The following is a 20974-nucleotide window of genomic DNA, read 5'->3' as shown; positions in this document are numbered from 1 at the left end:
ACTTTAGCAAGGCCTTTGACAAGGTCCCGCATGGTAGGCTGGTCCGGAAGGTTCGAACACATGGGATCCAGGGTGAGCTAGCCAATTGGATACAAAATTGGCTTGGTGATGGGAGGCAGAGGGTGGTAGTGGAGGGTTGTTTTTCAGATTGGAGGCCAGCGACCAGTGGTGTGCCTCAGGGATCGGTGCTGGGACCTCTGTTGTTTGTCATATTATATTAATGACTTGGATGTGAATGTAGGGGGCATGATTAGTAAGTTTGCAGATGACACCAAAATTGGTGGTATAGTGGACACTGAAGAAGGTAGTCGAAGGTTACAACAGGATATAGATCAACTGGGAAAGTGGGCAAGGGATTGGCAACTGGAATTTAACGCAGACAAGTACAAAGTGATACATTTTGGGAAGTTAAACCAGGGCAGGACATATACAGTGAATGGCAGGGCCCTGGGGAGTGTTCTTGAGCAGAGAGATCTTGGGGTGCAAATACATAGTTCCCTGAAAGTGGCAACACAGGTAGACAGGATGGTGAAGGCGTATGGCATGTTTGCCTTCATTGGCCGAGGCATTGAGTACAAGAGTGGCGACGTCATGTTACAGTTGTACATAACGTTGGTTAGGCCGCATTTGGAGTACTGTGTGCAGTTCTGGTCACCACACTACAGGAAAGATGTGATTAAGCTAGAGAGGGTGCAGAAAAGATTCACAAGGATGTTGCCTGGTTTGGAGAACTTGAGTTATGAAGAGAGATTGGATAGGCTGGGTCTGTTTTCCCTAGAGCGAAGGAGGCTGAGAGGGGACATGATAGAGGTATATAAAATTATGAGAGGCATAGATAGGGTAGATAGCCAGAGTCTGTTTCCCATGGTAGGGGTGACTAAAACTAGAGGGCATAGATTTAAGGTGAGAGGGAGGAGGTTTAAAGGGGATCAAAGGGGTAAATATTTCACACAAAGGATAGTGGGTATCTGGAATGCGCTGCCTGAGGAAGTGGTGGAGGCAGGAACAGTAGCAACATTTAAGAGGCCTCTGGACAGGTACTTGAATGAGCAAGGCATAGAGGGATCTGGAATTAATGCAGGCAGGTGGGATTAGTATAGATAGGCATTATGGTCGGCATGGACGCTGTGGGCTGAAGGACCTGTTTCTAAGCTGTTCGACTCTATGACTCAACAGCTGCAATATTGTCAGGACTAATAGCCTTTGCTACATCCAACGCACTAAACTTCTTCTCAATGTTACAAGGAGTGAACCTGGTTGGTATCTATGACGATGGGAACTGCGGGAGGAGGCCGAACAGGACGATCGACTCAATTCTTTTGGCCAACGATACTTGTAAATACTTCAGCCTCATCTCTCGCACTAACATGCTTGGCCCTACCATGGTTGAGGATGGGAATGTTTGTGGAGTCTGTTCCTTTTGATACCTGCCTTGTTGTCCACAACCATTTTTAACAGTGCAATGTGTAATTAATCCACCACTGTGCATTCATATAAAACATACAGAAATATTATTTCATTGTCTAAATTCAGTAAATCTGTGTAATAATAGTACTATTTTCCATTTGCTCTAGCTTTAAGATTGAATGGAGGAATGCAAACTTTTCTGGGCTAATTAAGCTGCATTCTGCATTAACCACAAAATTATATTTCAAATGTGGAGGGCATAGCCTGGATTTGTGCTATTTGCACATGTTCATTAATTTTATTTTCATCATTGTCAAATAATTTTGAGAATTATGCAGGGAAATCTGATTTATATGGTAAAGTAAATTCTTGAGACTAAAATAGTTTTTTTCAGCAGGCAGATTGTGAAGCAGAGTAGTTTGGAGCCTTGTTTGCATCTCAACTATCAATTCAGCTATGTTCCAAATGAAGTGTTGTTTGAAATGGAAGTACACCATGTAAATGGTGACACACATTACCACAAAAGCTCTCAGTTTTGGGTTTCAGTGTAATCTTTTGAGTAAAGTGACCTTTTTCAGCTTTCAAAACACACATCTTTTCTGTTCCATACCATCTGCAACAATTTCCTGCAAATCAGGAATAACACCTTTTATGAGGTGGTATGGAGAAATATACAAGAGCATACAATAGGACAATTCACCGACCCAGCACTCTCAGCACTGCTGTGCCAGTTCTCTGACCTGAACTCCCTCTGAGTATGACTCATCACTGGAAGTACAAGTCAGTGAATTTATCCCAATTCGTAGTGACCTTGGAAACAAACATTTGCTTAAAAATGTAAATTGGTTGGAATTTCATCTTTGATACAGAAACACTTCAGCATGCAGTTGAAAAGCTGGCTCCAGGCAAACTACATGGTGTCAAACTGGTATAAGCATTCTGCTGTCCTGTCGTGTTCGAATGTGCTGCTACATGTTTTTGCTATGTGATGTGATACTGCCCTGTGGTGTCCAACAGCACTAAAATCAGCACACTTTGTGACGTCTTTAAAAATGCATGTTCTGCTAAGTCAGATAAAAGCACAGATGTATGCCCTTGTTATACTAACCTGCAGAGCACAGTATCACCACTGTAAATAGAATTGTCTCAGTTCCTTCCATCAGCTTATACAGCTCACACAGTCAGGCATGCTACCTTCTTCCAAAGCTTGGAGCATCGTTGTGCCTAAAAGGCTACAGATTTCAGAGGGAACTCGTGCACCAAGTGTGCATTGAGTAACGCACACAAGCATGCACACCCCATTGCCCATGGATAGTGAACAGAAGGTGAATTCCCCAAGTATACAATTTGCAGCACTAAAGTCATGTTAATGTGAACCTGTCTGTGAAATAGTGAATGTCAATGTGTCATCCCAAATTAAGATAACTAATTAAATAATGAATGTTAAAATCATTTATTAAATATGCATTCAGTATTTTGAAATAATGGTATAACATTAAGAAAAACAGTATTAAATATAAAATACCAAAATCACTATTGCGTGATTGCCTTTAAGAGTGATGTCCCTTCAAGATCTTAGTATGGTCATGAGCCAAATACCAGGATGTAGTCATGTGACTACATGCCAGTGCCACTCTGTAATTGTAACAGCAAGAGGCAAGCTCTGTAATAGCACTCTACTGTATATATTAGTTAGCTGTTTAATAAACCTATTTGAGATCTTCAATCAACCAGAACTCCATGCATCTCATTTATGATGCATCAGACAACGTAAAAGCTTCTCATTACAATCATCTAATTTACATCAGTGAAATATTGAGATCATTTGGGTAAAATTCAACTTCCCTGAGGACACAGAATGGACAGTAGTGGATTGACTGACTGTTATACATGTACAATTTTCCTTCCCATTGACTTCCAGCTGGAATGCTTTGGATCCTACTGCCATGCCAAAACTTTTCCCACACCGTAAGAAATTTTCATGTAGCATATTTCCTTTGTGCCAGGTATAAAACTTATGTGTCATTAGATTCATGCACTATTGTTCATAAAATAACATCACTGGATGGCAGATGTTCCTCTCACATGGTGCCATATGAATGTTTTTGTTTGTTGGCTTCACCAGTGGCTTAGTGGTCAAAAGCACTGCCCAGTGTAATAGTCACCATACAGACCAGAGGCTTCCTGTTGTAATTCCTGCTTTGCAATGAGTTGGCTGATCTCAGCAGTAGGAGTGTTACAATCTGGTTTTGTTCTCCTATGGTAGGAAAGGGGAAATCAGCCAGGATTCTCACTGCTGTCCACTCTCTGCTAACGCCTGCTGGACAATGCGTATGTGATCACTAGGTGATCAAGTTTTCCTGTGGTGTTCCCACAATCACACCTCCTGTTATGCTTACTACTTAAACATACACATGGCCAAGGTAGGCCTGTCATAATCATACCCCAGGATGAGTCAGCATATTCAGTAGAGATGGGGAGAAAATCAGGAGGAGCAATTTTTTTGTTTGCTAAAGGCATATTAACATAAAATGCCATCAAGATTAGTTTTTGCAGCCTGTAAGATGACAGCTATTTCGAACCACAGGATGCAGAGCATTCCAATTGGCTCAGATCTCTCATTCACTATAATAAAAATGTGAATTGTAATAAGACTGTAATACAATTGCTTCTTTACACGAGATTACCTGAGACATAGATTCCTTCATCCCCGAACAGCTAAAGTACGCATTCTTGTTATTGTGTCAACTGAACATTAATTTCTATCTAATAATGTACAGCAGCTTCTCTAATTCTGCTGTAACACTGCAGAATAGGATTACTGCCACCTGTGAATCATGTGATTGCAGCCTGCAATGATGATACATTAGCCTCTCACAGTCTGCAGTCAGTGTGCACAGAGCACAGTGCACTGTCACTAGCATCTTGTGACACTTACACACTCACACACACACACACATATGTATATATAGAATGCATAAAAGCTGTAACTTAATCTCTTGTTTAATATAGCATCTTTATACCTGAGTTTTACTGCTGTGGTTTACAATATCATCTGAACACTGAAAGTAAATGAGCCTTATCATTTGCTGTGTGTCACCCATAATACTACAACCATCTCTCTCCATGTACCTGTTATCTAGCAATATGTTTATCTATCCATTCATCTTTATCTATTTATCTCTCAACCTTTATCTCTTCTACATTAACCTATGTCTCCATAAGCTATTCTTCTCTCTATATTATCTATCTATAAATCCCTTGATCTCTATCTATCTAAATATTTCTATTTCTCTACCTATTACTCTATCTACTTATCTGTCTTTCTTTCAATATTTATCTCTCTTTTTCTTCTGTTTCTTTCTCTGTTTTCTCATTTTCTTTGTCCCCACATTTTTGTCTCTGTGTATCAGTTTTTATCTATTGTTCTCTCTATCTACTTAACTTTATGTTCCTGTCTCACACTATCTCAATCAATTTCTTTTCTCCACACCTTGATTTTTCGCTGTCTATTTTGCCATAGTGAATGTATAACATTAGATGTTTCTTTCTTGCTGATTTGCCACTCTGTTGACGGTGTGAAGGGCGATTTTCCTGAACCTTCCTCCTGCATGGTCTAGGCATGTCTGCATAGCAACCTGACATCTGGCAGGGCCTTGCACTGGGAACCAGAGGCAGAAACAGAAAGGCAGCTGCAGTCCTGGCCACCAGCTTCGGCCTTTTTGTCTGTTTTTTAATGCAAGCAGTCAAAATCCCATGGCCCAAAGATCCTGCTGGGCAAGATAAAAAAAAAAGCCCTATCTGCTGCTGTTGTCCTCTTTGCGTTACTATTGGGCTTCCCCCAAAACTTTTAGACCATCGAGTGACTGAAAGACTGATACTAGTATCACTAAGATTTTTGGGGGGCACACATGCATTTGAGTGTCCCATGGATTTATGTGGAGCGGTTTGAAGCGGCAAGGCCAATAATTTCCCCAACCATTTTATTTCCCTAGCAATACTGACCTATGCCTTTTGAAGGCACTCACCCAAATCACCTGATTCAGGAAAGCATTGAAAATCCAAAAGCAACACAGTGGGGATGGAGCATGGCTGTGCTCTTTTCCTCTTTAGCCCCTGGGAACTGAGTGTCCCGTAGACATTTCAAAGAACTCCGTTTACTCTTGATTTTGGGATCGTTCCAAAGGTGCATTTTGCAACCTCACCAAGTGACCAGTCTCCTCTGTGATCCTCGGAAGTGAGTTTGATTTGGCTAAATGGTGTGATTAAAGCCAAACTTAATCCAACTCTTCCCTCAACATTTCTGGCAGGAATTATAGGAAGGTGACTAAGAACTTGGGCTGACCTTTCCCTTCCTAACTCAGATATGCTGGAATAAAAGCAAAATACTGCAGATGCTGGAAATCTGAAATAAAAACAAGAAATGCTGGAAATACTCAGCAGGTGTGGCAGCATCTGTGGAGAGAGAGGCAGAGTTTATCTCAGATATGCTGGAGTTGGGGCTCTCCACTGATATGAGTGAGGTCAGCTATCTCAGGAAATCAAACCTCCTAGTCTTTATAGATCAGGTACCCGATAGATGAACTGATTAATCCGTCAAGGAGTGCATGAGACAATCCTTAAGTAATTTTGCTGCCTGGCATAGGTTATTATTTCAGCACAACTTTTACCTTTCATAACCAAGAGACTCCTACAATATGATAGCTAGTATCAATGGCCTACAGCCAGTGGAAATAGTGAACTGTAGACTTGATCATTTACCTAAAGTCACAGCTTATCTGGAGATTCACACCTGGAATTTCCGCAATGGTTCTCCAGTGGGACCCCCAGAGAAATGACACATTTGGCTCAAATGCCCTTTTATACTATTTCTCCAAGGTTAATGCTGATGTTCCAGCGAAGTAAGTGGCAAGAGATCAGGGAGAATCTCATCACAAATTCTGCCACCTAAAGCACTGCAATGCCCTGTTGGATAGCCTTATATGGGAAATTCCCGACCCGAACCCGACACATGTTGTCGGGTCCTGTCGGGTAGCAGACATTTACCCACTGATGTAAAGGCCTGCTGCCCGACCTGACCCCGACGGGACCCGATGACATGTGTTGGGTTCGGGTCGGGTCGCACTTCCAGGCCTGGCATTCGGGCCCGGTCGCGTTTCCTTTGCAGACCTTTACTCCCACCCTCTTTTCACCTGTTAATCTGACCTCATTAAAGGCTACAGTGCCAATAATATTAGCTAAATACTGGAAATTGAAATAATCAAAACAAGCAATCAACTCAAAAGGCTAACCGATTGTGAGGCATAAAAGTTGCTTCGAGGCAGAAACAAACAATTCATTTTTGAATGCATAAGTGGTACGACAATGATTGAGGGAAGCAAGAATCAAAATAGAAACTGCAAGTCAAAGATGTCAAGGGGCTTAGGTAGAAATCATACAAACATCAGCTATTCAGGAGCATCTGGTTCAGCATTGTGCAGCTTGGAAAGTCCTCCTGGTCGACCAACATGAAGTGAGCACCCATTCATTAGATGTGTAGTGTCCTCATTGGCACTGTAGTTGCACAAGCTGTTCCTGAGTCTTCAGGTTTGCTCATTTACGGCACACCTTGCCATCGAAAACAGTTGAGTCTACACCAGAGATGGTGAAGCAGTTTGAAACCTGGTAGTCTCTCTTCAGGCTGGGTAATGAGGAAAGAGTTTGTTACAGAGGTAGCAGCTTATCTAATGCTGTTCGTTATAATGATGCAGTGTGAACTGTGGAGCCGATTGGCAGCACAATCCAAATTGGTCTTCTGCTGATCAGCTGGTGGCAAGAAGCCTCTTAAATACCTTTGAAAAGTGGCAGTTGTAACATCTAGATTTTTTTCAAAAGAACTTGTTTTTTTTAATATCCTTTCATGGGATGTGAGTGTCGTTGCTAAGGCCAGCATTTGTTGCCCATGCCCAACTGCCCTTAAGAAGGTGGTGGCAAGCCGCCTTTTTGATCTGCTGCAGTGCAATATGGCGCTTGATGTTTGGAGGCCTCACGTAGATATTCAATGTTTGTTGGCCTCACAATCCATGTAATTATTCTCATTGTTTGAATTAATCATACAACACCTAATTTTGTTCAGGAAGGAGTACAACATTCATTAACTGAGTAGCAGTGAGCTGGTGCTGAGCTGCTTAATGTTTACACGTTCGCTCCCCAGGTTGAGCCTGCGAGAGTATTTATCTGCAAGTGCCAACCAATCTCCATCTAAGAGGATGTTGAATTTTTGGGAAGTGTTGACATGACAACAAGAACCTACTTTTATATAGCACCTTAAGTATAGTAAATTGTCCCAAGGTATTTCACAGGAGAGTTATCAGATAAAATTTGACATTGAGCCACATACTGAATAGTAGAACAGGCGACCCAAAGCAACTTCAAAGAGTAGAGAGCGGTAGCGAGTCAGAAGTTTAGGAGAGTATTCCCGGGCTTAGGGCCTAGGCAGCTGAGCTACAACTTCCAATGGTGGAGCGATTGAAATCAGGAGGACTGTAGAGGTCCTGGAGGGTTTCATGGCCAGGGGAGGTCACAGAGTACGGGTGGGCTGAGGCCAAGGACCAATTTAGGCACATGGATAAGAATTTTAAATAGAATGAAAATATGACAAAACAGTTTTTGGCACACTGGGCTTAAGTCTCAACTTTTGCAATTGTCACTGAGGTATTGGTTCACGTTATCCTCAAACATTTTCAAGTCTTTTTTTCTTGAAGCCAGGCAAATATCATCTGTGCTTCTGACAGCCGATATTTTAATTCTTGCGTTTTAGGAGGCTTAAGAGGCTCTCGCTGCAGACGGGCCAGGATCTAATAGTTATTCAAAAGTCGAGGTCCGGTGGCATCAATCAGACCCAGATACAAATTTAACCCCAGGCCCTGTGATTCTCATTGAATGTCGATATCACCAGCGAAACCTGGTGTTGGATGGATCAAGGCAAATGAAGCCCAGCAAGATACATTTTTAAAATATTTATTTGGTTTCCTTGTGGGGAAGGAGGAGGAGTGCGCTCCGGGCCCCACAAGGAATCCTTGGGCCTCCCATGCTGTGGTTTCTCTCCCCCAATCCTGAATGTCTGTTGATCTTCTCTCCTCGCTGCTGCTTTACTTTAGTACCAGGCATTATTCCCTCCAGTGCCTGGCTCCAGCCCCCAACTACTAGGAATGCTGCTCCCACCCATCAGCCTGCATGTCGTTGCTGCTGGGTTCTGGCAAGGATGAGGCTTGCAACTCACACTGGCCCGGACATGCAAGCCTGTCACTCACTTCGGCTCCCACACAGTGTAATTAAAGTTAAATTCAGTGTTTTGCTTTTTAAAACATGGTGGACAAAATGGCTGGAGTGGGTTGGGCATGGTGACGAAAAGTGTAGCTGCACCAGGAAACAACCACAGAAACAACAGCTTACATATATATTGTGCCCTTCACGTAGTGACACTTTCCAAGGTGCTTCACAGGTGACTAACCAGACAAAAATTGACAGAGTCAAAGAAGGAGATATTAGGATGGGTGACTTAAAACTTGCATGAAGAGGTAGGTTTTAAGAAGGGTCTGAAAGGAGGAGAGAGGAGCAAAAATATTAGAGGGGGAACTCCAGAGCTGATGGACTATATGGCTGAAGGCATGGCCACCAATGGGAGGGCAAAGGAGGTGGGTCTTATTGACAAAATGGAATGGAAGTAGCAGTATAATTGGAAATGTTGTGAGTGAAGGAATGCAGCTACATATCGAGCGATGATTATCTCCAAAGGTTTACTATAAGGTGGTAATAGCATGAGAGTGTAAAATTCCAGGGGCTAAAAATTCAATAAGGCCCATCAGCGGGCGCAGGAATTGTGATGCATGATTCCCCGTACCCGCTCGAGGTAATGCAGGCAGTACTGATTGTGATTGTGGCGTGCAGCCCAGCGCTAAACACGCTGCTGAATGGCTACACACTCAACAGGGGGCTAGCACGGTGCACAGCTTGCCTGCACTTCTAAAAGACAGCCTGAATTTCTTAAGGGCAAGTGCACTCAGGCTGCTTCAGCTGCTGGAATGGTCCCCAAAAAGTGTTTCAGAGAAGGAATAAGAGAAGAGAACCAATGGAGCAGCAGGCCAGAGAGAGGCTCCCAGATTCCCTGATGCGGAACTGGAAGCCTTAGTCGAGGAGGTGGAAAGAAGGAGGGAGAAGTCATGTTTCTGCAGTGGGCCAGGAGGCCCTGCAGGCAGACACGGCGAAAGGAATGGGTGCAGATAGCCATGGAGGTCAATTCAAGGAGTGTGGCCCTGAGGAACTGGCTGCAGTGCTGCTCAGTGACTTCACATAGGTGATCAAGCTCAGTGAATGCATTTTCAAATGCAATCTGCTCCCCACCACACCACCAAACTCACACGCAGCACAATGCGCCACACCCCCATCACTCATCAATCAGGGCCCATGCCTAGCATTCAGATGCTGTACCTCACCCTCACACACTTAGCAATGCTGTATGCCTCGCACCCAAATCTCACAGCTTCCACATACTTCTAGCTATTCAGCTATGACAGGCATATTACCCAAATACCTTGCAATGTGCTCATTGACATTCTTCACTTCTCTTGTAAGACAAGATTGCATATAACAGGAGGCAGCAGCAGAGAACCAGTGGGGGACAAGCACACCTGCATCTCTTGAGCCCTTGGAGGAGATGTTGCTGTGAATTATTGGGTCGGCAGTGACTAAAGCCATTGCAATGGGCATTGCTGAGAACATCCAGATGACAGTATGTTCCTGCCTTCTCAAATCCCACTTCACACTCATCCCACAGTCTGGCAGGAAGCGCAAGCTGCAGCTGGTGTGACCTTGGACCTCTTGCTTTCCACCCAACCCTCCCCTTCTGCATTTTTGCTTTCAGATACCCAATAGCTGCCACTAGGCCAGCCAGTGAAGCCTGACAAGGAAGGGTGTGAGCAAGAGCACACATCTGATGAGAAAGCATTCACTAGATCTGCCATTCACAGCCAGCAGTTCAGACACTTGCACTGCATGTATTTTAGAGGGTGGTATAGGGGTGGGTCACCAGGCATGAGTGGGCTGCAGCCAGGCCAGGGGGAAAAGATAAAATGTGTGCCAGCTCAATGGAGCTAGGTCCTAGATGTGTACTGCTGCAGAGGACTCTGAATGAGGACTTTGGGACAGGAGAATGTTTGGTGCATTGGCAAAATTACCACAGTGCCTGTTGTCATTGTCAAGGAACATGGAGGAGTCCAGGTCCAATATGGCACAGGGCTTTGCATAGAGTTTGAAAGCAAACCTTTCCAGCATGGAAGTGGTGGTCATGACAGCACTTGCAGACTCAGCTGTGCTGCAGTGTGTGGTGAATGATGTCTCAGCTTCCATTGTAGCACAGACTGAAGGCACCCAACGTCTCCAGTGCTGAGGTCGTGAGATCCATACTTGTTGCCATGTAGGCTCAGACTGCTGCCAGCATGGCTGTGGATACCGCTACTCAAAGGACCATGCAGGCTGTCTCAGCACTCCAGCAATCTGTGCTCCGGCAGATTACTAGGATTGCTGAGGCGATGCCCCAAGGGAGTGGTAATGACTCTGATGCACGAGCCTGCTGTCCACTCTCAGGTGCACACCATTCATACTTCCAGTTCTGCCACTCCACCAATGCCTCTGCTGTTGCCTGGCGGCCAGCCAGCCCAGACTGCTGCCGCCCATGCTGAGGTGGAGCAGTCTGAAGCCGCACCCTCCAGACCCAGAACTGCTTGAGGGCGTCCTTTAAGGGCACCTGCAGTCTCCCGCATTGGAAGCCAGTAGCCTTCCATGAAGCATGCTGCAGCCACTGGGGTAGCACTGTGTAGGAGTGCTAGGCAAGGTGAAGGCACCCATAAGGCAGGTGCTAAGGGAATACACAAGTCTGAATAGTTGAATGTTGTATGTATTGTTGGAGGTGTTGTTAGATGAAGTTGTTACAGAATGGTTTGTTTGTGCTGTCTTTTATTTCAGGATTTTGATGGTCTGTAACAGAGGGATGGATTGGTGGGGAATTGTGGAGCAGTGATGACGTAGGAGTTATTTTAGGGGAACTGGAACTGGCCACTCGTGGACAGCCGGTCCAGAGTGATAGTGTCCAGATGTCTCCTCCCTTCCTCATTCTCCTCGTCTTACTCCTCAGCCTCCTCCTTTACCTTGTCCTCTCCCGAGTTCTTCGCCAAAAGCTTGGTGGCAGGTTGTGTAGCATGCAGTAAACCACCATGAATTTGGAGACATGCGCTGGAAAGTATTGTGGGACACCTCTGAGTGATCCAGGTAGCAGAACCATTGTTTTAGAACACTGGTGGTTTGCTCACGACGCTCCAGTTGGCTGCATGGCTCTCAGAGGAGCACTGGTCATGTGTGTTAAGGTGACAGAGGGAAGCCATGAGCCACATGCAGAGTGGGTAGCCCTTGGTCCCAGTGTACCAGTGAGCCTGCCTCTGGTTCGTCATGGTGGCTGGAATATGCCAGGAATGGGTGACTGGCATAGGATGAAAGCATTGTGGCTGCTGCCAGGATAGCAAACATTTCACTGATATGATGCTCTGCACATTCACCAACTGCACGTTCTTGAAGTGGTAGCCGTGCAGTTCCGGTACATCTCCCCATTGCCGTGTGGCTCCCTCAAAGCCAGGACATGCAGTCAGTGGCACCCTGCGCCATTGGAAATCCTGCTACCCTGACAAATCCATGTGCCCATTCCTCCTGCTTCTCTCTGGTTAGAGAGAAGACTATGAAGTCCCCTCTCCTGATGTACAGGGCCTCTATTACCTCCTTGAAACAGTGATGCACAGCAAACTGGAAAATACTGGCAATGTCATTGTCATCAGCCAGGAAAGATCTGCTGGCTTAGAAATTGAGGGCCACAGTGACCTTCATGGCCACTAGCCGTGTTGTCTTTTCCCTGATCTATGGCTGCAGTTCCTGTTAGAGGAGGTGGCACAGGTTAGTTACCTTGTCCTTGGTGAATTGTACCTGCTTTAGAAGCTGCTCCTGGCTGAAGCAAAGGTAACAGAAATGCTCCCTGAATACCCTTGGTGGATACAGTCTTCTCTTGAGAGCTCTCTTCTTCCTCCTGCTGTGCACAGCTTTCCCTCTTTGCTGTCAATGCTCTAGGTCATGTCATGCTGCAGCCCGAGAGGGACTGCAACTATAGCCCCCAAAATTGAAGGCAGTCTTTCTGCTGACAGGCTTCAAATTCTGATGATCTCCTGAAGTCCAGCACACCCCATTCTGAATCCAAAAGATTTTCAGCACTGCTCCAACAACACAGACACAGTACTTGCACTAATTCTGCAGCAACAAAAGAAAGTCAAAAGCACCTTACCTGAAAGACCAATGCTGATCCCTTTAAATCATGCTGTCGGGGTTCCCTCATGTAGCTGAACACATCTTCAGTTGAGAGTATTTAAGAGAGGGCATTAACAGGACTATGAGATTCAAAATTGCAAGTCGGTTGCCAAATCAGCATTTGACACTGAGTGACGACACAATTTGTTCACTCTGAATGCTTCCAGCACACAAATGGCCTGCCTCTGCTAATGCCCTCACAAGCATGGTGTGCCGTGTGGGGTGCACTGGAAGTGGCCGGAAATGAATCAGCTGCCACTTTCGGAACTTTGGGTTCCTATAGTGCTGACCTCAGAGCGTTAACAGAGCGAATTTTGCGGCTCTTGAGTTTACACTGGAAACCTGGGGTTAGATTCAGCCTATAGCTGCCAAATAAAGCATGAGGTAACCTCAGTTGCATTGTTCCTCATATTTGAGAATTGGTCAGAGATGTTGAATTTTTACAATCTCAGTACCACAAAATGATGACGCCTTTAAAAAGCTAAAGGTTGCAAATTGCTTGGAATTTACTTTACAATTAGATTTAATCACACACTGCTTTTGGAAGGCACCAAGTGCAGGCACCAGTTCTGGATAGTGAATATTACAGAAAGCAAACTCATTTTCAATTATGATGAAGTTAGCTTAAAATACCAGAATGAATGAAACATTATTATCAGATAAACATTTCTAATTTGAGACTGTTACGCTGTCATGGAGCCAACTCAAGAGATGGTAAATCACAGCTAGGGATTACTAGGTACACAGTATGAGTTTGTAATTTGATAGGATTTGATAGTTATTGACATTGTTCATTTACCTGATTAAAGCATCCAAAACCATTCATTGTAAACAGAAAGCACACAGCATGTCAATCAGCATCTGAAAAAGGGGGATAAAACGTTTAACATGAGACACTTCAGAAGTGTCTGGGGCTGATTGCTTAGCTTAAATTCTAAACATCTCATTAACTGGAGACCTCAGCACACAGGAGATATTTGTTAAAATGTCTGCAGTATAAGGAGCTGACACTTCATGCGGCAACATTGCTGTGTGTTTGGTAACCTTAGCAACTGGAGTGGATCGTGTATAGCAGCAGCATCTGTCCTTGAGAAGAACAGGAGTCTGCAAAACTGTTCAATGTAATTTTATGTGAAAGGGATTTTTTAAAAATACAACATGAAATATAGCCAGTGGTGGATAGTGATTAAATGAAACAGTTCTGAATATGTCACAAGCCTTAAGGCTGAAGCTCAGCTGTTTTATAAACATTACCATCACTGTGAAATATAATTACTGCTTAAAATCAGTGACCTCAGTGTTATTCTTCAGAAAGTTAGTATGTAGTTTATCCTCTCTGACTCCCAATCCAACACTCCCCCACTCTCTCTGACTCCCAATCCACCACTCCCCAACTTGACACCCAATCTATTACTCGCACATTCTCAGGGCTGGATTTTCAAACCCCATTAGGACCGGAAGTAGGTGTGTGTGCGATTGAAGATTGCATTCTTGGAGGTCGACACCAGATTCTGCCACCTCTGTAATGCAAAGTTACTTTTAAAGGAAAGTTGGGAGAGAGGGAACAGCAAGGCTGCAGCCTCCAATTAATTGCCTGTTGAGCTCATTGTGGAGCTCATTAACAGGCTTGTCAGCAGCAGTTTGTGATTTTCAATGGAAGAGCATGGGGAAAACGCCATGTATGGACCTCGGCAGAGTTTAAAAGATGGGAATAATGCGGAGGGCTGTGAAGGCTATGGGAGGGGCTGATTAACATGATATAAAGCTCCAGAGGTGCCACAGATTAGCCATCACTGTAGCTATAAGACTTGCTTTTCTCAGTGGTGAGTGGTAGGAATCTGGAGAGGGAGGTGAGCCCACTGCCATCATTTGGGCAACTGGGATTGGCAGAAGAAGGTCTGGCGAATGCACAAGCCCCAGCTGAGGGAGTTCAGATGGGAACATTGGACAGAGCAGCCAGGATGAGCTGCAACAGATGAAACCTCATGGACAGCAGGAGGCCACAGTTATGGGGGGGTGGGGGGTGAGGTGCTGCAGGGGGAGGAAGGCGCTACCTAAGACATCGGGTCTACTGCCCAAGAGTCAGCTACTTGCAAATGACAGAGCCGTAGGAAGCTATGCCTATCCAGGTAGATGGTCCCGGACCTTTGTGCTCTGATCCACATTGACCTGAGGCCTCACTCTCCCGTGACAGTCATGTCATGCTGCAAGCTGTCAAGGTCACTGTCAGCCTGAATTTTTATGCAACCGGGTCGTTTCAGGGTTCATCTGCAGACCGAGCCATGAGCATGCAGAATGAGGATTACTCCACCAACATTGTCCAACATCACAAGAGCACATAACATTTCCAGGGCCCCATGTCCACGCCACCCGGCCCACAATATGATGTCTCCCTTCTGAGATGAGACATCAACAACACACCTGTCAGGGTGGTGAAATAAAGTATTGTGGTGCAAACAAAATAACAGACAAATGTAGATAATATTACCCAGGTGACACAATAAGTGAATTCAATGGAGTGGCGCCTTCCTTTCCTGAACACTTCTACAGGGTGCTTCCCCTGTGGCAGAGGATGAGCCTGCTCCCTACTCTCTGCCTCCATCTGAGATGCCCGTGGCTTCCGTCCTCATCTTGGAGGTGCCCTTGGGAGCTGATCCACAGGCTGCCACGCCTGCATCATTGCAGGACTGCCTCTATCACAGAGCCCCCTGAGGGGTGGTTCCTGAGTTGAAGGAGGGGAAGGGCCAAAAGGTGACACTGATGCCTCCTGAGGGGTGGCCCCTTTATCTGCTGCTTCCACTGCCCCAGTCCTGTCCTTGTACTCTTGGATGCTGGATGCGGCCATTGACTGGGACATAACTGGCATCCACTCCGAGCACCTCAGCGAAACTGAGTGGTCGCTACTGCAGAGAGTTTCACTCTTTATGTGCATATCTGTGCACTGCTCCTGCACTCACTCAGAGTGGTGATACATATGGCTGTCCAAGAGGCTGCCCAATTTCTGAATGGAGGAGCTCCTCTGATCGAATCCCTGCGTCATGACAGAGCACAAGTGCTGCACGGTCTCGTCCATTGCCTGCCCATGGCTCCTCAAAGCCTCCAGTAACTCCGACAAACAGGAACCTTTCTGCCTCTGGTTCTTGAGGAAGGCCCTCTTTGTCTGTGACACCCGAAGCCCAACATCTTTGCCCAGTGAAGCATTGCTGTGTCTGTCCTCATCCTCCAAGTGGATCTGTCCACATCTAACTCTGCCTCACCGTCCTCCCCCTGCTCACACGTGATGTGAGGTTCACCCAGTGCTCCCCTTTCTATCCTACTCTGTGTCTGAACTGAGTGAGTCTGTCTGCACTGGGAGAAGGTGGGAGAAGGTGCTGAGATATCATGTGACAGTGCAGTTTCCATGGATGCTTCCCTCAGTGATGTGCCCTTCTGAATGTTGCCCCATATATGATGGTGTTACAAATGTTCACTTACTCTGACAGTGTTAGGGAGAACTATGGACATTCCGTGAGGTCAGCTTGCTTGCATTCTGGTGCTTAGAGAGTTGGTGCCCAGACCGCAAGAGGTCATTGAGGCATCAGAGAAATGTGGTGCTGTCCGGGGACGCACGTCCAGGGTAATATAGGCCCTCTGATTTCCCTGTTGCTGCATATCTGAGACAATGGCAAGCCCAATCATGGCTGTCACTTTCCTTTTAAAATTGCCCTCAGTAATCTGTTCCCAACTCCAGGACACTTCTGATGCCTCCAAGTGGGCACCGGACCCGCCCCTGGGCTAATGACCTGCTTTGAAGTTGAAAATTGTTTTGCGTCACTGACGCTGATCTGGTGCAGGGTTGGGCCCAGAAATGTTCTGGCATCTGGTTCCCAATCCCGTAATGAAAATTTCGGCCTCAGACTCCCAATCTATCACTCCCCCTTTCTCAGCCTCCCAATCTATCTGTTCCCCCTCTCTCAAACTCCCAATCTAACACTTCCCCACTTGACACCCAATCTACCACTCACCCTCTCTTAGACACCCATTCTACTATTCTTGCCACCCTCAGACACCAAATGTACTGTTCCCCCACTCTCAGACACATAGTATATCACTGTACCACTCTCAAACACCCAATTTATCACTCCTCCTCTCTCAGACCTCCAATCTACTTCTCCTGCCACTCTCAGGCACCCAATCTACTACTCCCCAACTTTCAGTCTCCCAGTCTACCACTGTCCACTCTTAAGCACCCAATCTAACACTCCCCAACTCTCAGGCACTAAATATTCCATTCCTACACTCTCAGACTTCCAATCTACCACTCCCCTCAATCAGTGCACGATGTGTTCATCTGGTGGGACACATGCTAATTGACTCACATTTCATGTTCATTAAAATGCAAACAAAAACTCACACAGTACACTTCACAACACTTCACTGAAGCTCAAAAATTTCTCATTGATGCATTTTTTCCAGTGAAGTCATTTTTTTAAAAAAGTAAGTTCTTTCAGCAGCCGTGCTTTTGCATCTTCTGCATTTACGTCAGTGCTTGATTGAACTCATAGTTGAGTGTGCTGTTTTGGCCCTTCAGAGGCATGTGAGTGTGCAGTTCTGATTTCTTGCAGCCTCGATGTGAGCGTGCAGCTGCTCAATTTGGTGTCTTCACAGATGCCAATTATTCCCAAGACCTGATATGTCCCTTGAGAGAAAAGGGAAAAATAAATTCAAAATTTAAAAAAAAAACACACAGAGACAGAAAAAGAAGAAAACATACAAGCAGCATACATTGAAAGAAAAGGAAAAGAAACAAAAAAAACTGCAAATGCAAGTACTCTGAAATATCTGCCTCACATGGACTGCAGCGATTCAAGAAGGCAGCTCACCACCATCTTCTCAGGGGCAATTAGGGATGGGCAATAAATGCTGGCCGAGTCAGCGATGCCCACATCCCATGAATGAATAAAAAAAACAGAACCTTGTGGAAATACATTGCAGCTTCTAAGCATCTATAAAGATTAAAGTCAGATTAATGTTTTCAGTATAATCAATTAGAAAGCAAGGAAGACATATGAGCAAAAACAGATGGGTATTTGTGGTAAGTAGACACTTTTGATCACTCTTGAGTAATCACGTGCTGTGTAAAGAGACATTTTGGTGAAAGTCTTGTTCCAGTAATAAGGTCAGAATTTTTCCATTCTTGTATTGATAGGATAACTTGTGTGTTTTCATAGTTAGGTATGTAAACACCTGAGAGTGGGACACATAAAAGACAAGCAGATGGACAAAGCCTTGGAGACGGACATACAGAAATCAAGAAAATTATCCCAGAACCACATGGAGGCAGAAATAGACAGAGAATTGAAGACAAACGGACAGAGAGAAGCTGACACAAAGAATAGTTCCCAGTCTGAACCCCTTCATTAGGGCCCACATGCACCATTCTGGATGCTCACTCACCATATCTGCTGTCACACAAACAGCAAGAGTTCCCACTACCTACCTGTCAGTTGTCTTGTAAGCGCTGGATGGTAGCTTCATCACTTACAAGTCAATGCGCAAACTCCCAGACGTGGTGGGGATCCTAGGATAGCTGGACCTCCACTGTTTCTCTGCGGGTTCTGCCAGAGATATCGTGTGGAACTTTACTCCCATGTTATCAGGCAGTATGGACAGAGCCATGCTTTACATTCAACATCTGCTATCCCTGGCTTGGGAATGTCTAATGTTACTCTACAGAAAGGCAACACAAATATATTCTATCCTTTAGTCTTGTCACTCGGCTGTGTAAAAAGACACTATAAAAGTCTTCTACCAGTGATTAGGTCAAATATTTTCCATTCTTGCATGGACAGGATAACTTGTGTGTTTTCATACTCTCCATTGATGAAAGACAATTTTGCACAATTTTCAAGACCCGCAACATGCGATTCAGGTATCAAGCTTCTTTCCAGTGGAAAACCTATGGCAAATGATTAAAGGAAATATTTTCAGGCTTGCTTTCCTCTGATTCTCTTGTGATAATGACATTAGCTCCTCCTACTGCTCCCTGATAAGTTTCTGATACAGACGTTTTTTAGCAGAGAATGGCTTTTTTTAATTCATTCATGGGATGTGGGCGTCGCTGGCCAGGCCTAATTGCCCTTGAGAAGGTGGTGTTGAGCTGCCTTCTTGAACCGCTACAGTCCATGTGGGGTAGGTACACCCACAGTGCTTTAGTTCCAGGATTTTGACCTTGATGTGAAAACACCTAACTTGGCCCAAAATTTGTGGTAGTAATAATGGCGAGGCTTCCAGCATTCATGAGCAGTTAAATGTGGAAATCCAGAAGTTGTTGTCAGAGTTACCTTGCTCCTCTACAGGTTGTGCTATTACAATCTTTGGCAATGGAATCAATGCAGAAATCACTGTTAAGACATGAACTTAAACTAATTACCTATTATTCTCATTCTAAAGACCAATAAAACACTTAAGCCTGATTCAATCAGGTGTAATTGAGTTTTTAGCAGCATAGTAAGTCAAAATTACCATTGTACAACCTCTGTAGCCCTGAAAAATTAATTTTACAATATTGTATTCATTCCTTTACAAAATTAAAATGTTGCAAATTCAAAAATAATTTTTTTTTAAATTTTGTGTTACACTATTTAATCCCCTATGTGTGTCTCAGTTTTCACTGGCTGAATAATGATTTGAATGTAATTTATAGTTGCTTGGTAGTACAGAACTTGAGTATTGCTGAAAAAAGAGACATGCTGTCGAAGCTTTTTGTCTTGCACTCATCAGGACAGACGCAAGAATATCCAAATTTCAAAGGGAGCAACAATTTATACCACATGAGAAAAGGGTGCTGATTGGTTGGCAAGTCAACTCTGGTCGAGGCATTGCCAGGGAGAATGCACCAGGGAACAATTGTCCCCCATGCTTTGTTTAATTCAAAAAAGGCGCAACGCCTGGGCATGTTCCTTTTGTCTGCAGAGGAAAGGTCCCTGCGTGTGATTATATGTAGCATCTAGCAAGTGTACGTGAGACACATTGCAAGTCTGACTGATAACCTTAAATTGGCTGTTCTTGTAATTCTTAGCACATGTGGGATTGTTCAGTAAGTGCTGTGCAAATACAGTCACATCTAACATTCGACGTTGTGTTCTGAGTTTTGCAGGTATGGGCTGGTTGAGTATGGTCAGTACTCTGCCTATTGTGAACAGTTGAAAGGACGTGCTGTTTGATATGATCTGCCAGTTGTTGGAATGTACGGCCTACGTACCTGACGCCGCACCGGTACTGGAATGAGCGCAAGACAAAAAGCTGCAACAGCATGTCTCTTTTCTTGGCAATGTAATTGATGTTTCTTGCTTTTTATTTCCGAATTTGTTGTCTGGGAGGATTGTTCAGTTTGACTGGTTAACCAGCCTCCTTGCTGCCTGTTGGACTCCACAGATCCCATATAGAAGACAAAGAATTCAAACTGATCTCAGAAAAGAGGGAGTCTGCACTCAAGGACCCACTAACATTTGTGGGCAGATCTTTTGCGGTGAATGGCGAATGCCATTCTTATGTCACTGACTGCAAGATCTGGGCTATTGTCTTTAACTCTACTTCAATCTTTACTGAGCAAATTGTTGGAGCTGTAGACTGACAAGTCCTCGGGTCCTGCTGTACTTCATCCTAGGGTCTTAAAAGAAGTGGCTAGCGAGATAGTTGATGAGTTGGTTTTGATTTTCCAAAATTCCCTAGATTCAGGGAAGGTTCCATTAGATTGGAAAATAGCCAATGTAACTCCTTTATTCAAAAACGGAGGGAGGCAGAAAGCAGGAAACTACAGGCCAGTTAGTTTAACATCTGACATAGGGCAAATGTTAGAAGCTATTATTAAAGTCATTATAGCAGGGCACTTAGAAAAATTCAAGGTAATCAGGCAGAGTCAACATAGTTTTGTGAAGGAGAAATCATGCTTAACTGCTTTATTGGAGTTATTTGAAGAAGTAACATGTGCTGTGGATAAAGGGGAACCAGTGGATGTACTGTACTTTGACTTCCAGAAGGTATTTAATAAGGTGCCACATCAAAGGTTATTATGGAAAATAAAAGCTCATGGTGGAGGGGGTAACATATTGGAATAGATAGAAGATTGGATAACTCATAGGAAACAGACAGTAGACATAAATGGGTTATTTTCTGGTTGGCAAGATGTAACAAGTGGTGTGCC

The 20974-nt window shown here is 44.5% G+C and overlaps 1 protein-coding gene across 1 annotated transcript in view; it reads left to right on the top strand.

Annotated features, from left to right (window-relative positions):
- LOC137384985 (potassium voltage-gated channel subfamily A member 5-like) overlaps positions 1 to 19980 on the top strand; it is a 105009-nt gene extending 85029 nt beyond the window's left edge. The window contains exon 2 of the mRNA XM_068059713.1: positions 19928 to 19980. The gene's annotated coding sequence lies outside the window, so the exon portion shown is untranslated. The remainder of the gene's footprint in view (positions 1 to 19927) is intronic.
- Positions 19981 to 20974: the final 994 nt, after the last annotated feature.

Source organism: Heterodontus francisci, chromosome 27, assembly GCF_036365525.1.
Source record: "Heterodontus francisci isolate sHetFra1 chromosome 27, sHetFra1.hap1, whole genome shotgun sequence".
NCBI classification, from domain to species: domain Eukaryota; kingdom Metazoa; phylum Chordata; class Chondrichthyes; order Heterodontiformes; family Heterodontidae; genus Heterodontus; species Heterodontus francisci.
This window is presented reverse-complemented; position numbering and strand designations above follow the sequence as displayed.